The sequence below is a fragment of the Amblyomma mixtum genome, chromosome 9 (genome assembly GCF_055824585.1).
Source record: "Amblyomma mixtum isolate Tamu chromosome 9, ASM5582458v1, whole genome shotgun sequence".
Classification (NCBI taxonomy): Eukaryota; Metazoa; Arthropoda; class Arachnida; order Ixodida; family Ixodidae; genus Amblyomma; species Amblyomma mixtum.
The window spans coordinates 69,213,794-69,231,168 of NC_143020.1; positions in this window are offsets into that span (position 1 = coordinate 69,213,794).

The window sequence follows — 17,375 nt, forward strand, 5'->3', positions numbered from 1 at the left end:
AGTACGGCTTCTATAGTATATCCTATCTATTCAGCGTACAAAATAATCAGCAAATGAGAACAGCATTCATTCAACCATTTCCACAGCGCCATGCAAGTTAACCAGACATTTTTAACTGTATCGGGCACTGTAGAAAAGCCAGTTCAACACCGCCTCATCGCCGCACACAGCGGCGAAATCAGCGAGATTAGGCGAAGCGGTGAAAGCTGCTGCTTCAAATAGTCTCCTCTGCCCGGCTCTTCCCACATGCACCCATAACCGCCGTCACCATTGGTGCCGTCGTCATCGGACCGCGAAAGCACACGCGACTGCGAGTGGTTATCGCTGCTCGCTTACTGCATGATGTGGCAGTATTTTTTTGTCCGCAACACGTATTCCCCGCAAACATCAAAGAAAAGAAAAGAGCAACGCACTGAACGAAAAATGGAGCTTGCAGAAAGAATAAAATGAAAGCGAAATTGGCAAATAAGGCAAATAACTTGATTGTTTTGCGTGAAAATAAAAAACAAAGGTTAACTTCTGGAGTGACGATCCCGAATTAAAGATCACGGAACACATTTTGCGTGGTAAAGATTTCCATACGGTGTCGTGGTGCGGGCCGTGTTAATCTTAGGATACACATAAATCGTTCCGCAAACTCTCCTGTCGGGGGCTGGTTTCTATTCATAGCATGGATACATTTTGACGTGGACAACGGGAGTTAAGGCAAGTACTCTCGGGAATTCAAAGCGGAGCACACCGGAGAAGAAAATAACAGACGAAAGAATGCGCTACCATGGCACACCGCAATACTGCGCTGTACAAAAATGAAGCGAAACTTTTAGGTAAGCAGTCAGAGCGAGTGGTTCCGTCCGCCTATTTCTTGTCCCGCGTGTGGCACTGCTACTTCTTTTGCAAACATTATGATACTTTTTTCATGCCAGATAGAAACAGGGAACGATAGTACAAGATAAAAAGAAGGGCGTAAGCTCCGTGACTAACCTCTCGTCTCTGCAACTCATCTAGAGGAAAGTCCCTCCAGTCGACGTCCTCTTCGTCGTGCCACTCGTAGCCATCGAGCGGACAGATGTGCATCTCTTCCTGGGCGCACTGCCCGTAGCACGAGTCGCACAGCACGTGCATGCAAGGCAGCAACGCGGTCCTCTTGCGCACCAGTCCGCAAGCTCTGCACACCCTGTTCGCCGGAATGGTCTTCACGAAACTCAGAGGCCTCCAGTCGAGGTCCGGGCTGAAGCCGACGAGCGTATATTGGGTAGTGGCAGGAGGCATCACTCTTCGCGTGCGCTCGCTGCCCCGCCGCCTGAAAAACTGCAATTTTTTCGCCCTCGCCGTGCAGGCTCTTATCTATTTTGTTTTGTAGGCGGTCGCTGGGGCAACTAGCAGAGCGGTATCCGCTGCCTCTTGCGGAACGTATCGCCTGCTGCGCCGGATTGGCGTTCGTTATCTTTCGAGCTGCATCCACAACATCCTTTATACGTACCTTTTACTCAGGCGGCTTTCTTTCGGAAGGGATCAATCGAGTAACAAATTCTGTTCCCTGACTAATTTCGGAAATAAAATTTTGCAACATATTACAACATGAAGATGCTCGATGTGTATTGCAGTTGGCGCTGATGGGCCGTGGCGTTGTAACACTGAATAGTAATATTTCGGGGCTGCAACTTTGCCGCCGAGGTGCGCGGGTTTGTTTTTCGCGGTTTGCATTTCGTCCATGCAGGAATTTCGATGCCAGCGAAAGGACAAACTTTCCGTTCAGAACTGTCCCAATATACATATGTTGAAAGAGTAGTGGTATGATCGCATTGCTACAGTGTTCGCCACCAAGGCACGACTTAAAAACCGACAGTCTTAGATCAGAATATTAAGAGCAATAAATCAAATCCTTCTGGCATTCCGGTGGTATTTAAGAAAAATAAAAGATTTGCACACATCTAGTATGTACCTTGTGAAATTGATGTCAAAATCAAATTTGTGCGGTGCAAGCTGCGACACAGAATTCTATCAGTGTGGATAACAAAATATTTCAGGTGATAAATTTGGGTACGTTGTCACCGACACGTTATAATGTCGGGGGCACATGCAAAGTCTTCAAATGACCTACGTCAGCTTTCACACACCTGGCACTGTAATGACTTACTTGGCGTTTTTTGGCTTATTTTAACGACGATGATGATGATGATGGTTTTATGGCGCAAGAGCATCTGCTGCCAATTTACAGACAGTGTCTTTGTCTATACGAGGTGGGGTCAAAGCGCCATTTCCTGATCATTTCACCAAGAACAAGACGAGCACCACGCAAGGGAAGACAGACAGCAAACTTTATTGGTGCATTGTGATAACGCCTACGGCTGACCTAGGTCTGGGAAACAAGGGCCAGTCGAAAGCGAGGGCAAAGCTTCTGCGCCTTTGTTTCGTCCGTCGGTACATAAGGCCGCTTCCGCCTAATTTGACAAAGTAGTGCTTGAAATTGTACAACATAACAATACATTTCTAATGAGGCGGTCGGCAATCATTACCTCTAATTTCGCGAAATTTTTAGACAGGACAATCTGCGACCTAACAACTATTGCTGTCAAAACTAATCATAACGACCTTGCAAGAACTACCGAGACAAGGAAGAGCTCGACTGAGTAGCTTAACCAGGAGAAGAGCCAATTCACAAGCCGAAATTGCCGTTCACAACTAGCTGTGGATTTTCTAGAGGCGCTAGCTGCATTCCGCTTAAAGAGATCGTGACCGCGATGTGAAGTTTACTTGTAGGGACAGATCACCGCTTCGTGATGACGACGAGGCTGTGTCCACTAAAGAGGGAGCTTTTTCTACCTTTAATGGTCCTAAATATTATACAGAAATTGCAACCGCTTGGCGTTTTCGCAAGTAAACAGCAGTGACGTGGAGGCAGTTTTGGCACCCGGTTCCCTGAGCCTAAGCTCTAGCAATGGCCGCTTCTAAACGCTACTACGTGCGCTCTTTTCAAACAGCCTTGAGGGCACAAGACCAATCGGTTTGCGTGAAAAGGATAGGCCGTCTTTGAAACCAGTTGTCCTAGGAAAAAAATGTGGCGTGTTTTGCCGCCGACAGTCATCAGCATCTTCAGAAAGAGCAATGCACATACCCAGCAATTCTCGACAAAAGCATTTTAGGACGGGAAACCTTTATTGATGCAATTTTTTCGCATAAGGTAAGATTTGACTATAACAATCAATATATCAGCACATTTCCTGACGGCAGTCTTGAATTTTTTTATATCAACCTGTTTTTCTATCATCAGAAGCATTCCCCATTGGATTTCTAACGCAGTATTAACACTTCGATGCCATCGATAGAAACGCTATAAAAGAAAGAAAGATTTTCTCACATATCAAAAGAACGGCCATTACCTTGAATAAATATACAGAAAAGCATCCTACAATTTCCCAATTTTCAAAATTTTTTTCCGGGAATGTGGCCATGATCGATTTTTGCAAAAAAAAAGTATTGGACGCAAGTCGCCCTCATTTTCACCTTAACCCCCAAATCTATGGTTTGCCGTGTATGCCCTCAAAGCCTATCGCAATTCAACGGGAATAAAAGCAGAATCAGAATGAAATGCATAGTCTGCCAAAAATCGCCAGCAAGTAGGTATGGAATTGCATAACAGTGCTATATTGGAAGTCGTTCCAATAAATTTACAAGAACGAAACTACTTTCACGCAAGAATATGCTACGTATCGATAAAGAACACAAAAAGAGGCACATGAAGAACTTAAAGTAAGGACGGCCCATAGAACAGCTAGAAATTGAAATTAAAGCGCTTGTTACTAGTTCCACTTCCGGTCGCTTCTGTGCCTCGTCATGTGCTTCCTTAGAAATTAATTTATAAGTACATGACAGGTCTCTTTGTAATGGAAAGATTTTTTCATCTCGAAAAGAAAGTTTTACTCAATGTCAATCGCTGGCTTCGCTGACATTATAATTAGTAAGATGTGATAACTCGTGACCCCGAAAGTTAAGTCGTACTCAGTTTGTATTCTTTAGATTTTTCCTACAGGCTGTCTACCGACCACCGTCCTCAGACTAAAGTGGCTCCCCCCTTCGTCGGCGGATGGCACAGGAACTAAACACAAGGAGTGAGTGTCTGTGGAGCCGCCATTCGAGAAGAAGACACGCGTCAGCGCACATTCAGTCGTGCTATGCCAAATAAAGAAAATCATGAAATGCATTCCAAACCCCATTAGCCTCTCTCATCTGATATGTTCGTCTCACACTCATGGTCCCCGCAGGCGCTGAAGCAGAAGTTCTCTCTGTATTCTTTTTTGTGGCACTCAAAACCTCCTCACTCTGTACTGGACGCTATGCAAGCAAAAACAGGACATGCAAGCAAAGACAGGACAACAGTGGAAGCCTTCACGCTGCGTTCAAAGCTGCTACTCTCCACTAAGAAGTCGGATGGCCCTGACTCTGATATAAACCACCTCAGATTTATGTTAAAGATATCGTCGTCTATCCTGGCAACAGGGTAAATTTTCTTGTTCTCAAACACAAAAGTATTTTCTCACCGTCAACGCCATAATAAGCAAAGGATAGTGGAAGAAATTAATTTATACAAATCAAATGTTTTACGTATTTTCCTCAAGTTTTTCCAGCTAACTGAAAGACATATCTTGTGACAAAGATCATCAGCTCACACCAGATTCCCGCATTTGGATATGAATGAAAAACTAAGAAAAATTATGATTCGCATTTCCAGATGTATATTTTCTCGCACTGTAGTATTTCCATCTACTTGCCCAAGCTTTCCAGAATGTCAAAAACGCGATTAAATGTTGGGGAATAAAACGACGGGAAAACATGCAAAAAAAATACAATTCTAAACTACCCTAAATATCCTTCTAGCGGCATACTTAGGCGCAGGTAGCATACTGTGGTGGTCCTAGAAAATACATGTAAGACAGTGGATTCAAGCAGGCAAAGCGATAAACTTCGTTAAATTGAGCACTTTTTCTTTTAGTTGAAAAGTAATGTTGAAGCTCAGTGCCCACACCCAAGCCCGGCTATGCTCCGTACACGATCTTCACTGCAACGCACGCCTCAGGCAAGGGGCAGCACACGTGCTGACGGCTCTATGGTGCTACGAGTGGATCCTCCTTGCCTGTTAGTCCATATTTGAACTACTATTGCCCCTTTATTATTAGCTGCAAAAGGTCCAGTACATGCAATAAACGTGATGAAGGCTGTTCTTTAAGAAATTTCTACTGGCCCTCAAAGACTTCATATTTATGGTTTATGGGGTTTAACGTCCCAAAGCGACTAAGGCTATGAGAGACGCCGTAGTGACGGGCTCCGGAAATTTCGACCACCTGGGGTTCTTTAACGTGAACTGACATCGCACAGTCCACGGGCCTCTAGAATTTCTCCTCCAAAGAAATTCTAGCCGCCGCGGCCGGGATCGAACCCGCGTCTTTTGGGTCAGCAGCCGAGCACCATAACCGCTGAGCCACCGCGGCGGCAAGTCTTCATATTTCTCTCCGCCAAAGTAAAAAGGCAAATATAAGCCTTATTTCATATTAGTGTGGCCTCTGAATACTGATTCTTCTTTCTGATCGGTTCACACTTCCAACACGTCATTCAATTCACTGTTGGCACGTGGAGTGGCAGTAACATTTAATTCTACCAAAAAAAAATAAATACCCCTTCACAGCCATGGTGACTTAGGAATTTTATTTATGCATATATTTATTACAAATACAATCGTAAGCTATGCAGATTGAGTTAATATTCGGGAGGTGAGTTTTTAACTTCACTACTACGCTTTTATCCACCGCGGTGGAGAGCGGTTGCCCGCTCGGCTACCAAGCCGGATGACCCTGGTTCGAATCAAACCGCGGCGGCCGCATTTCGACGGAGAGAAAACAGAAATGGCACCCCTGTGCTGTGTGATGTCAGCGTAGGTTAGAGAACCCTAGGTGGTGTAAATTAATCGGAAATACCCGGGTTCAAACCCGCAGCCGGCGGCCGCGTTTGGATGAAGGCGAAACAGAAAAGGCGCCCGCGTGCTGTGAGATCTCAGTGCACGTTAAGGATCCCCAGGTGGTCGAAATTATTCCGGGGACCTCCACTACGGCCTCCCTCATAGCCTATGTACCGCTCCGCGGCGTTAAATCCTCACAATCCACATTTCACAAAGTACTTGGCGCTGAATTCACCAAAAGAACACAGTACGGGTACTACTCAGTAGAAAATGGAAACGAGTCACTTCACTGAAATGCTCAGTGACTTCACTGAAATATATAGCTTTCGTTGATTACGAGAAAGCACTTCACTCAGTGGAAACTTCAGGAGTCATGTAGGCATTGAGTAATCGAGGTGTAGAAGAGTGTTGTGTGAAAATACTGGAAGATATTATAACGCCTGCACAGCTACGATAGTCCTTTATAAAATCAGCAATAAAATTCCAATAAGGAAGCAGTTCACAATTGGTAGCGAGGTGCCGGAATTGCTAAGGGGAAGGCAGTGCTCGCTGATACAGATCACGAGTGGGAAATAAACAGAAAAATAAGAATAGGGTGTAGCGCGTATGGCAGGTTCTCTCAGGTCATAAGTGGCAGTTTACCAATATCGCTCAAGCGAAAAGCAGTGGTACTCACCTATGGGGAAAATATGTGGAGGGTAGCGAAAAGTGATCGGGTTAAGTTAAGGACAATGCAGAAAGCTATGAAAAGAAACATAATACGTTAAGGTTAACAGACCGTAAACAGACAGAGTGGGTCAGGGTACAAATGCGAGTTAATGACATCCCAGACAAAATCAAGAAGAAGAATTGGGTATGAGTAGAAGGTGTAGTGCCAAGGGAAGAAAACCGCTGGTCCTCAAGGGTAGCGGTGTGGATTCCAAGAGAAGGCACGCGTTGCAGGGGGCGGCAGAAACTTAGGTGGGCGGTTGAGATTAAAAAGTTTTCAGGGATACAGTGGCCGCAGCTGGCAGAAGACACGGTTAACTGAAGAGATATGGGAAAGGTCTTTGTCCTGCAGTGGGTGTAGTCAGGAAGATGACGATGATGATGATCATGATATTAAAGCTTTGCTTGGTATCGCTGACGCCTTTCTGGAAGCGTCCACTTCCCTGAGCATGGGACATAGGACCAGCATTTAACTCTCACATTTTTCAATAAACCATGTTGGTTGAGCCATTATTTTGGCAACAGGAGAATAAAAAAATGCTATATCACATGTACTTAGGTATAGCAATGGAAGCTCTCGGCCGCGATCATGCGAGCAGCTGCGACGTAATAGTGATAAACGCAACACCGGGGCGGCACACAGCGCCTGGCGCAAAGATAGTTCATTTCGATGAATGTGTGCGAGGAGACTACTGAGGACAATACCTCCGTTTCACTGATGATGTTTGCCAGAAAACGCTAAACATCCGCACAGACAAACCAATGGAACAATTTCGGCAGTAATTTCCGGACGATGGTCTGAAAACTAGACGCTGTTATAACGGAAAGGGCCTGCATCTGCTTTTCCCAATACCTGACGCACTTTTATGCGACATTGCACTCGACTTGCGGCTGTGCAAATTTTTGTACACTCCGGTCCCAAGAAGTCAGGCTAAAATAATACTAAAGAACGGTCACTCAGGGACTGGAGGAAGCCTCGTTCTCTGTACAAATTCACTAAACCACGCGTTGATTGCACAGTGCAGATCCGCGCTTATCTTCCTATGACATTTATCTCACAATTTTTTCGCGGCTCCCTTGCAAAGGAAGAGGCGCGTAAAAGCCTTTCCACCTAAACATGGTTGCAACCGCCGTATATTTTATGAAACCTAAGTGACGGCCTGAACTAAGGACTTTCCAAAGGAATGCTTTCGGCGGAGTTTTCTTTCCACCTATTCCGCGTTGTAAACCATATTGGGGCTCTGCCCTCATTTGACGACATTATTGATGGTCCCCAAGTTTCAAGGGCATTATTTGAAAGGATTGGCTTGGCCTATACGCCAGTAGATACGGCACAAGAATAGCTTTCCCTTTAGTTAGGAAATAAACGTGGGAGCATTTTTCTATGGCATAGCACGACGAAACACGGAGGCTTAGTTTATCCCAGAAATATGGCATATATAGCTAATGTTGCGAAATTGGGTACGAGCTAAAGTAGAAGCTCCCATTTCTCAACCAATATTGGGAGTGGCATCGCAGAATATACGACGCTTAAAGGCACTCTTACGAAGGAGCAAACGGCAGTGATATCGAATACAGACATCAGTAACTGGCATTTAAACTTCAAATTTATTTCGAAAAAAATGCTAATATTGCCGTGGTCACCAAGCTTTCTTCAAACCTGATTTGAATATCAACAAGAAAAAAAGTTAATTCCAGCCGTGCACATGCGCCACTTCCTTGTCCCTGTGCCGATGGAAGAGAAACTCAAGGCAGGAGCTCCCACTTGACTCGAAGCTCGTCGTCTTCAACAAAGCCGCCTTTCAGGAGATCTAGGGAAAACGACGACGTCGGGATTCCAACGCCACCATTGCTTGAAGTTTCGGGCTTTTGGTAGTCCTTCATAAAACGCCTTGTTTTAACCTCGACCACACGTTCGACGCCTCCCTGCGGGTGCACGACGCTCAGCTTGATTCTTTGCTCGAATGGCCAGAGAACAACGTCGTCCAGGTCGCCCTCGTGCAGCTGCAAGCAAACATGCACAGTAACCGAGTCACCTCTATTCCAGAAGTATAGGCCAGGTGACATACAGTAACCACGCAGGTACACCCTCTCGTTGTAATACCAAGCAGCGCCTTCCTTCAGCGCTTTCTCTGCGAGGGATTTCACACCCTGTACAAAAACTCGCACCGAGCTGCTTGCAGCCGAGCGAGTGTGTGCACTTTCGTGATGCGCTGCAACGTCTTCTGACCACTCTCCCTCCCTTCTGTTCTGGCTTGATCCAAAGCAGCTGTGATTTGAGAAATACTTCCTGCAGTTTCCTTTGTCATATTACCCAACTGATCTGTGAGTGCTCTTTCTAGACGGTTTACCCCTGCGGAAATATTGTTTACGGTGTCGCTGCGTGTGGTCAAATATTCTTTAATTTCCTCGTTCGACGCTAGGATTTCTTGTCTTAAGGCTTCTTTGAATGCGTTGATATCATGAGAAATTTCATTCAAGCTTTCACCGTGCGAGCTATTATCAGCAGTTATTCCTTCGAGATAGCCCTTTATTTCATCCGCCTGCTTTTGAAATGCTTGGCTGAAAGTAGCAAAAGACGCATTTCCATCCTTGGGGTCGCAATTGGTTTGGGATTCCAAAGAGGCGTCCGTCAACGAGCCGCAAGTTCCCGACCTGAGGTGCGCGCACACTTCGTTGCAGAGGACGCTGTTCGAACACTTCGGGCAGCGAGTAGAATGGTGCACACATTCCCGTTGGAAATGGTGGGCGATCATGGAAGCAGTTGTCACATGCTGGCAACCTTGTTCTGCATTCCAGCACTTGACCTGCAAGGCGAACAAGAGTATTTTCATTGAAATCACTATTACGTCTCCAACTATTGATTTCTTAATTTGTTTTTAAGGTGATTCCTGCTGTGATTTCACGTCAGCTCTTGGTTGGGAGCAGGAGCAGCAGGATCTTGCAGCGTTGCTCTTCAAAATCTACAATTTTATAGCTGCAACACATGAATGGCAAAGACACAGTTGCGCTTTCACTTCTACGCGTCCACTCACTCCGACTCCTAGTAGTGTAATTCATAAACTAAATTATAGTTTTATATTTACACACTCCTGTCCCCTATATCACGATTTTAGTACTCCCTATGCGCCCTGATTTAGGTCCTTCTGCCTGGCGACTGACGTACATAGCAGTAAGTAGCAGTAGCGAACAACAGTAGACACCATCTATTTCTATTTGCGCACATGCTGCATATATGGCAGCGTTCTGAGAAGGCTTGGCTTTTTACGATATCTTTGTGAGCTTCGAATAAGAAGGGAAAAGAATTTTGGACTAGGACGATTTCCTCCAATGATACACTAGCCTCTATGGAAGCCCTCGGAGAACTGGCGCCATGAAAATGTACCTTACTGCACATGCAAATGCCTCGCTGCATTTCCTGCAGTACTCCAATGCAATGGGCAGCAACGATTAACCTGCGGTAATTTTGTCCGTCTGTCCACAGAGGGACCTCAATTACAATAGAACATCGACCTGCGTAACAATATCACCCACGTATTTATAAGCCCAGACTAGTTTGATGATCACACATTGCGCACCGTGCATACACAGCAGCGTAAATCCTAGTACAGGATATCCATGTGGTCCGCCTGCTCTCGGCAGGAAACAAAAAAGTTACAGGTAAGAAACAAAGCTTATCGCGAACATAAAGCCTATTCTTCTGTGGGAGCCCGCCGCTTAACCTGGATAGAAATGCAGGCTCAAACAGACCTAAACATCAGGAGAGTACCGATGCAATATGAAGCCTACATTCTACACAGACCACGTATTGAGCAAATTGTTTAATAGTGGGTACATATGCGCGAGGAGGAATATTGTTCTTGAGGTGGACTTGGAAGGATTAGCAAATCTGGCATAGATATGATACAGGAAATTAGGTGTTCGCCAATTCGTAGCATGGGCCCAGCCTTGTATGTGCGCGCTGTATATATGGTCGCACAGGTAGGATCATGAGATACCGTGCTGTCCAGGTAAGCCGGGTAGAAAGCGTTCAAAAGGTGGTAGACCAAGAAGACAGCTTAACACCTACGCCTCTTGGAACATCAGTCAGAGAAACGCAACGACGAGATTCCTACCGCATGCCGGAATGCCTGATTGCCTTTTATTCGATGTAAACCTACAACCGTACTTGATCACCAGACGTCAATTCATTATGAGGAGTAGAAAACAACGCTTTGTATGGTAGGGTTCTGAAAAGTAAACTTCGACAATCACATTACCTCCTAAATGTATTATGTGTTGATCACAGGATACGATACACGAAAAGGGAAAAGAAAAGATTTTCATCTTTTGAAGCATTAATGAATTCAAACTATTTGACCAACCCTGCGACAGATGTGTGTTGTAAACCCGTAGGCAAAAATATCGTGGCTTAATCCGTTTTGTTTATGTGCCTTCGATCCGGACAGAAACCATTCCCACTGTTAGAGAAATAATTCAGCTGCAATGGCAGTTCCTCTTGACAGACAACTGTGATATGATTCAAAAACGTGCTTGCGACATTAGCGGCAACACGCTTACCCAGTCACTTTGATTTCTTACGAAAAAGGTGCACTCTACTGCATACAGTACTCCATTGCGCTGGACCACGACAGCAGAAAGATGAAAACAGAGGGGTCTTTTCGTCGCGAAAAAGCAGAAATAGGGACTTTTTCACCCTCTAGTCGTCAGCGCACCTGACTGACAGGGATTGTTGTCCATGGTTTTTTTTACCTCATCTAGCATTACAAACGTTCAGAGTAGCGGGCTGTGGCTGTCAATTGAGGCACAGCATAAAACTATACCCAACAGCATAATCAATCGGCCCAATATTGGAAATGGATGGTTTCGTTCTGGTTCTCTGTAGGACCGAACCCTTTTTCAATACATTTCTAATATTGGGTCAATTACCTGCGCTGCTTGGGTACCTCTCGGACCTTCGCGGATATGAAGGCTCATAACCATAGCTTTTTTTTTTGTCTTTTAGCGCGACGTAAGGAAAAATATTACGCACAATGATCACCTTTAACTGCTAAATACTTTTTTTTCACACACTTTTGATCACTCACAAACCCGCAGAACCAGAAAGATTGCGAGCGTGTTCGGCGAAACTCGGTCCATACCTTACAGTGCCTTAAATATTGCAGAAATACCTGTCCCTGTGACGTGACGTTAAGATATCGGAAGAGGGCGGAGTGGGTGAAGGAACAAACGCGGGTTAACCATATCCTAGTTGAAATCAAGATGAAGAAACGGGCTTGGGCAGGGCATGTGATGCGAAGGCAAGATAACCTTAAGGGACCTTAAGGGACCTTAAGGGTAACGGAGTGGATTCCAAGAGAAGGCAAACGTAACAGTTAGGTGGGCTAATGAGATTAAGAAGTTGGCAGTGATACTATTGCCGCCACTGGCAAAGGACAGGGTTAATCGGAGGGGCATGGGAGAGCCATTTGCCCTGCAGTGGGTGTAGTCAGGCTGATTATGATGATGATGACGTGTCCTTTCCTTCAAAGCTTCGAGACGTACGAGTAATCTCTGCGGCTCTGTAGTACGGCTTCTATAGTATATCCTATCTATTCAGCGTACAAAATAATCAGCAAATGAGAGCAGCATTCATTCAACCATTTCCACAGCGCCATGCAAGTTAACCAGCCATTTATAACTGTATCGGGCACTGTCGAAAAGACAGTTCAACACCGCCTCATCGCCGCACACAGCGGCGAAATCAGCGAGATTAGGCGAAGCGGTGAAAGCTGCTGCTTCAAATAGTCTCCTCTGCCCGGCTCTTCCCACATTCACCCATAACCCCCGTCACCATTGGTGCCGTCGTCATCGGACAGCGAAAGCACACGCGACTGCGAGTGGTTATCGCTGCTCGCTTACTGCATGATGTGGCAGTATTTTTTTGTCCGCAACACGCATTCCCCGCAAACATCAAAGAAAAGAAAAGAACAAAGCACTGAACGAAAAACGGAGCTTGCAGAAAGAATAAAACGAAAGCGAAATTTGCAAATAAGGCAAATAACTTGATTGTTTTGCGTGAAAATGAAAAACAAAGGTTAACTTCTGGAGTGACGATCCCGATTTAAAGATCACGGAACACATTTTGCGTGGTAAAGATTTCCATACGGTGTCTTGGTGCGGGCCGTGTTAAGGTTAGGATACACATAAATCGTTCCGCGGTGTCCTCGTTTGAATGATCCCGCAAACTCTCCTGTCGGGGGCTGGTTTCTATTCATAGCATGGATACATTTTGACGTGGACAACGGGAGTTAAGGCAAGTACTCTCGGGAATTCAAAGCGGAGCACACCGGAGAAGAAAATAACAGACGAAAGAATGCGCTACCATGGCACACCGCAATACTGCGCTGTACGAAAATGGAGCGAAACTTTTAGGTAAGCAGTCAGAGCGAGTGGTTCCGTCTGCCTATTTCTTGTCCCGCGTGTGGCACTGCTACTTCTTTTGCAAACATTATGATACTTTTTTCATGCCAGATAGAAACAGGGAACGATAGTACAAGATAAAAAAAAGGGCGTAAGTTCCGTGACTAACCTCTCGTCTCTGCAACTCATCTAGAGGAAAGTCCCTCCAGTCGACGTCCTCTTCGTCGTGCCACTCGTAGCCATCGAGCAGACAGACGTGCATCTCTTCCTGGGCGCACTGCCCGTAGCACGAGTCGCACAGCACGTGCATGCAGGGCAGCAACGCGGTCCTCTTGCGCACCAGTCCGCAAGCACTGCACACCCTGTTCGCCGCAATGGTCTTCACGAAACTCAGAGGCCTCCAGTCGAGGTCCGGGCTGAAGCCGACGAGCGTATATTGGGTAGTGGCAGGAGGCATCACTCTTCGCGTGCGCTCGCTGCCCCGCCGCCTGAAAAACTGCAATTTTTTCGCCCTCGCCGTGCAGGCTCTTGTCTATTTTGTTTTGTAGGCGGTCGCTGGGGCAACTAGCAGAGCGGTATCCGCTGCCTCTTGCGGAACGTATCGCCTGCTGCGCCGGATTGGCGTTCGTTATCTCTCGAGCTGCATCCACAACATCCTTTATACGTACCTTTTACTCAGGCGGCTTTCTTTCGGAAGGGATCAATCGAGTAACAAATTTCTGTTCCCTGACTAATTTCGGAAATAAAATTTTGCAACATATTACAACATGAAGATGCTCGATGTGTATTGCAGCTGGCGCTGATGGGCCATGGCGTTGTAACACTGAATAGTAATATTTCGTGGTTGCAACTTTGCCGCCGAAATGCGCGGGTTTGATTTTCGCAGTTTGCATCTCGCCCATGCAGGAATTTCGATGCCACCGAAAGGACAAACTTTCCGTTCAGAACTGTCCCAATATACATATGTTGAAAGAGTAGTGGTATGATCGGATTGCTACAGTGTTCGCCACCAAGGCACGACTTAAAAACCGACACTCTTAGATCAGGATATTAAGAGCAATAAATCCTTCTGGCATTCCGGTGGTATTTAAGAAAATAAAGGATTTGCACACATCTAGTCTGTACCGTGTGAAATTGATGTCAAAATCAAATTTGTGCGGTGCAAGCTGCGACACTGAGTTCTATCAGTGTGGATAACAAAATATTTCAGGTGATAAATTTGTGTACGTTGTCACCGACAAGTTAGAATGTCGTGGGCACATGCAAAGTCTTCAAATGACCTACGTCAGCTTTCACACACCTGGCACTGTAATGACTTACTTGTTTTTTTTTTGGCTGATTTTAACGACGATGATGATGATGATGGTTTTATGGCGCAAGAGCATCTGCGGCCAGTTTACAGACAGTGTCTTCGTCTACACATGGTGGGGTCAAAGCGCCATCTCCTGATTATTTCACCAAGAATAAGACGAGCACCACGCAAGGGAAGACAGACGGCAAACTTTATTGGTGAATTGTGATAACGCCTACGGTTGACCTAGGTCTGGGAAACAAGGGCCAGTCGAAAGCCAGGGCAAAGCTTCTGCCCGTTGTTTCACCCGTGGGTACATAAGGATGCTTCCGCCTAATTTGGCAAAGTGCTGCTTGAAATTGCACAACATAACCATACTTTTCTAATGAGGCTGTCGGCAATTATTACCTCTAACTTTCGCGAAATTTTTACAGAGAGGACAATCTGCGACCTAACAACTATTGCTGTCAAAACTAATCATAACGACCTTGCAAGAACTACCGAAGCAAGGAAGAGCTCGACTGAGTAGCTTAACCAGGAGAAGAGCCAATTCACAAGCCGAAATTGCCGTTCACAACTAGCTGTGGATTTTCTAGAGGAGCTAGCTGCATTCCGCTCAAAGAGATCGTGACCGCGATGTGAAGTTTACTTGTAGGGACAGATCACCGCTTGGTGATGACGACGAGGCTGTGTCCACTAAAGACGGATCTTTTTTATCTTAAATGGTCCTAAATATTATACAGAAATTACAACCGCTTGGCGTTTTCACAAGTAAACAGCAGTGACGTGGAGGCAGTTTTTGTAACCCGGTTCCCTGAGCCTAAGCTCTAGCAATGGCCGCTTCTAAACGCTACTACCTGCTCTCTTTTGAAACAACCTTGAGGGCACAAGACCAATCGGTTTGCGTGAAAAGGATAGGCCGTCTTTGAAACTAGTTGTCCTAGGAAAAAAATGTTGCGTGTTTTGCCGCCGACAGTAATAAGCATTTTCAGAAAGAGCAATACACATACCCAGCAATTCTCGACAAAAGCATTTTAGGACGGGAAACCTTTATTGATGCAATTTTTTCCCATAATGTAAGATTTCACTATAACACTCAATATATCAGCACATTTCCCGACGGCAGTCTTGAATTTTTTTGCTATCAACCTTTTTTCTATCATCAGAAGCATTCCCCATTGGATTTCCGAGGCAGTATTAACACTTCGATGCGATCGATGGAAACGCTATAAAAGAAAAAAGATTTTCTCACATATCAAAAGAACGGCCATTATCTTGAATAAATACACAAAAGCATCCTCCAATTTCTCAATTTTCAAAAAATTTTTTCCGAGAATGTTGGGCATGATCGATTTTCACAAAAAAAAAAGTATTGGACGCAAGTCGTCCTCATTTTCACCTTAACCCCCAAATCTATGGTTTGCCGTGTATGCCCACAAAGCCTATCGCAATTCAACGGGAATAAAAGCAGAATCAGAATGAAATACATAGGCTGCCATAAAGCGCCAGCAAGTAGGAATGGAACTGCATAACAGTGCTTATATTGGAAGTCGTTGCAATAAGTTTACAAGAACGAAACTGCTTTCACGCAAGAATTTGCTACGTATCGATAAAGAACACAAAAAGAGGTACATGTAGAACTTAAAGTAAGGACGGCCCATAGAACAGCTAGAAATTGAAGTCAAAGCGCTTGTTACTACTTCCACTTCCGGTCGCTTGTGTGCCTCGCTATGTGCTTTCTTAGAAATTAATTTATAAGTACATGCAGGTCTCTTTGTATTCGAAATTTTTTTTATCTTAAAAAGAAAGTTTTGCTCAATGTCAATCGCTGGCTTCACTGACATTATATTTAGTAAGATGTGATAACTCGTGACCCCGAAAGTTAAGTCGTACTCAGTTTGTATTCTTTAGATTTTTCGTGCAGGATGCTGCACCCGCAACCGTCCCTTGACTAAAGTGACTCCCCCCTCATCGGCGGATGCCACGGCTACTAAACACAAGAAGCGAGTGTCTGTAGAGCCGCCATTCGAGAAGAAGACCAGCGTCTGCGCCCATTCAGTCGTGCTGTGCCAAATAAAGAAAATGGTGAAATGCATTCCAAACCCCATTAGCGTCTCTCACCCGACATGTTCGTCTCACACCCATGGTCCCCGCAGGCGCTGAAGCAGAAATTCTCGCTGTTTTTTTTTGTGCCACTCAAAACCTCCTCACTCTGTACTGGACGCTATGCCAGCAAAAACTTAACGCATCTAGTGATCGACGTTTACCCTCGAGCACGTGAAGACAGGACAACAGTGGAAGCCTTCGCGTTGCGTTCATAGCTGCGACTCTCCACTAAGAAGTCGGGTGGCCCTGACTCTGATATAAACCACCTCAGATTTATGTTAAAGATATCGTGGTCTATCCTGGCAACAGGGTAAATTTCTTTATTTTCGAACACAAAAGTATTTTCTCGCCGTCAACGTAATAATAAGCAAAGGATAGGGGAAGAAATTAATTTATAGAAGTCAAATGCTTTACGTATTTGCCTCAAGTTTTTCCAGCTAACTGAAAGACATTTCTTGTGGCAAAGATCATCAGCTCACACCAGATTCCCGCATTTGGATATGAATCAAAAACTAAGAAAAATTATGATTCTCACTTCCAGATGTATATTTTCTCGCACTGTAGTACTTCCATCTACTTGCCCAAGCTTTCCAGAATGTGAAAAACGCGATTAAATTTTGCGGAATAAAACGACGAGAAAACATGAAAAAAAATACAATTCTAAACTACCCTAAATATCCTTCTTGCGGCATACTTAGCCGCAGATAGCATACTGTGGTGGTCCTAGAAAATACATGTAAGACAGTGGATTCAAGCAGGCAAATCGATAAACTTCGTTAAACTGAGCACTTTCTTTTAGTTGAAAAGTAATGAATCTCAGTGCCCACACCCAAGCCCGCCTCTGCTCCGTACACGTTCTTCACTGCAACGCACGCCTCAGGCAAGGGGCAGCACACGTGGTGCCGGCTCTATGGTGCT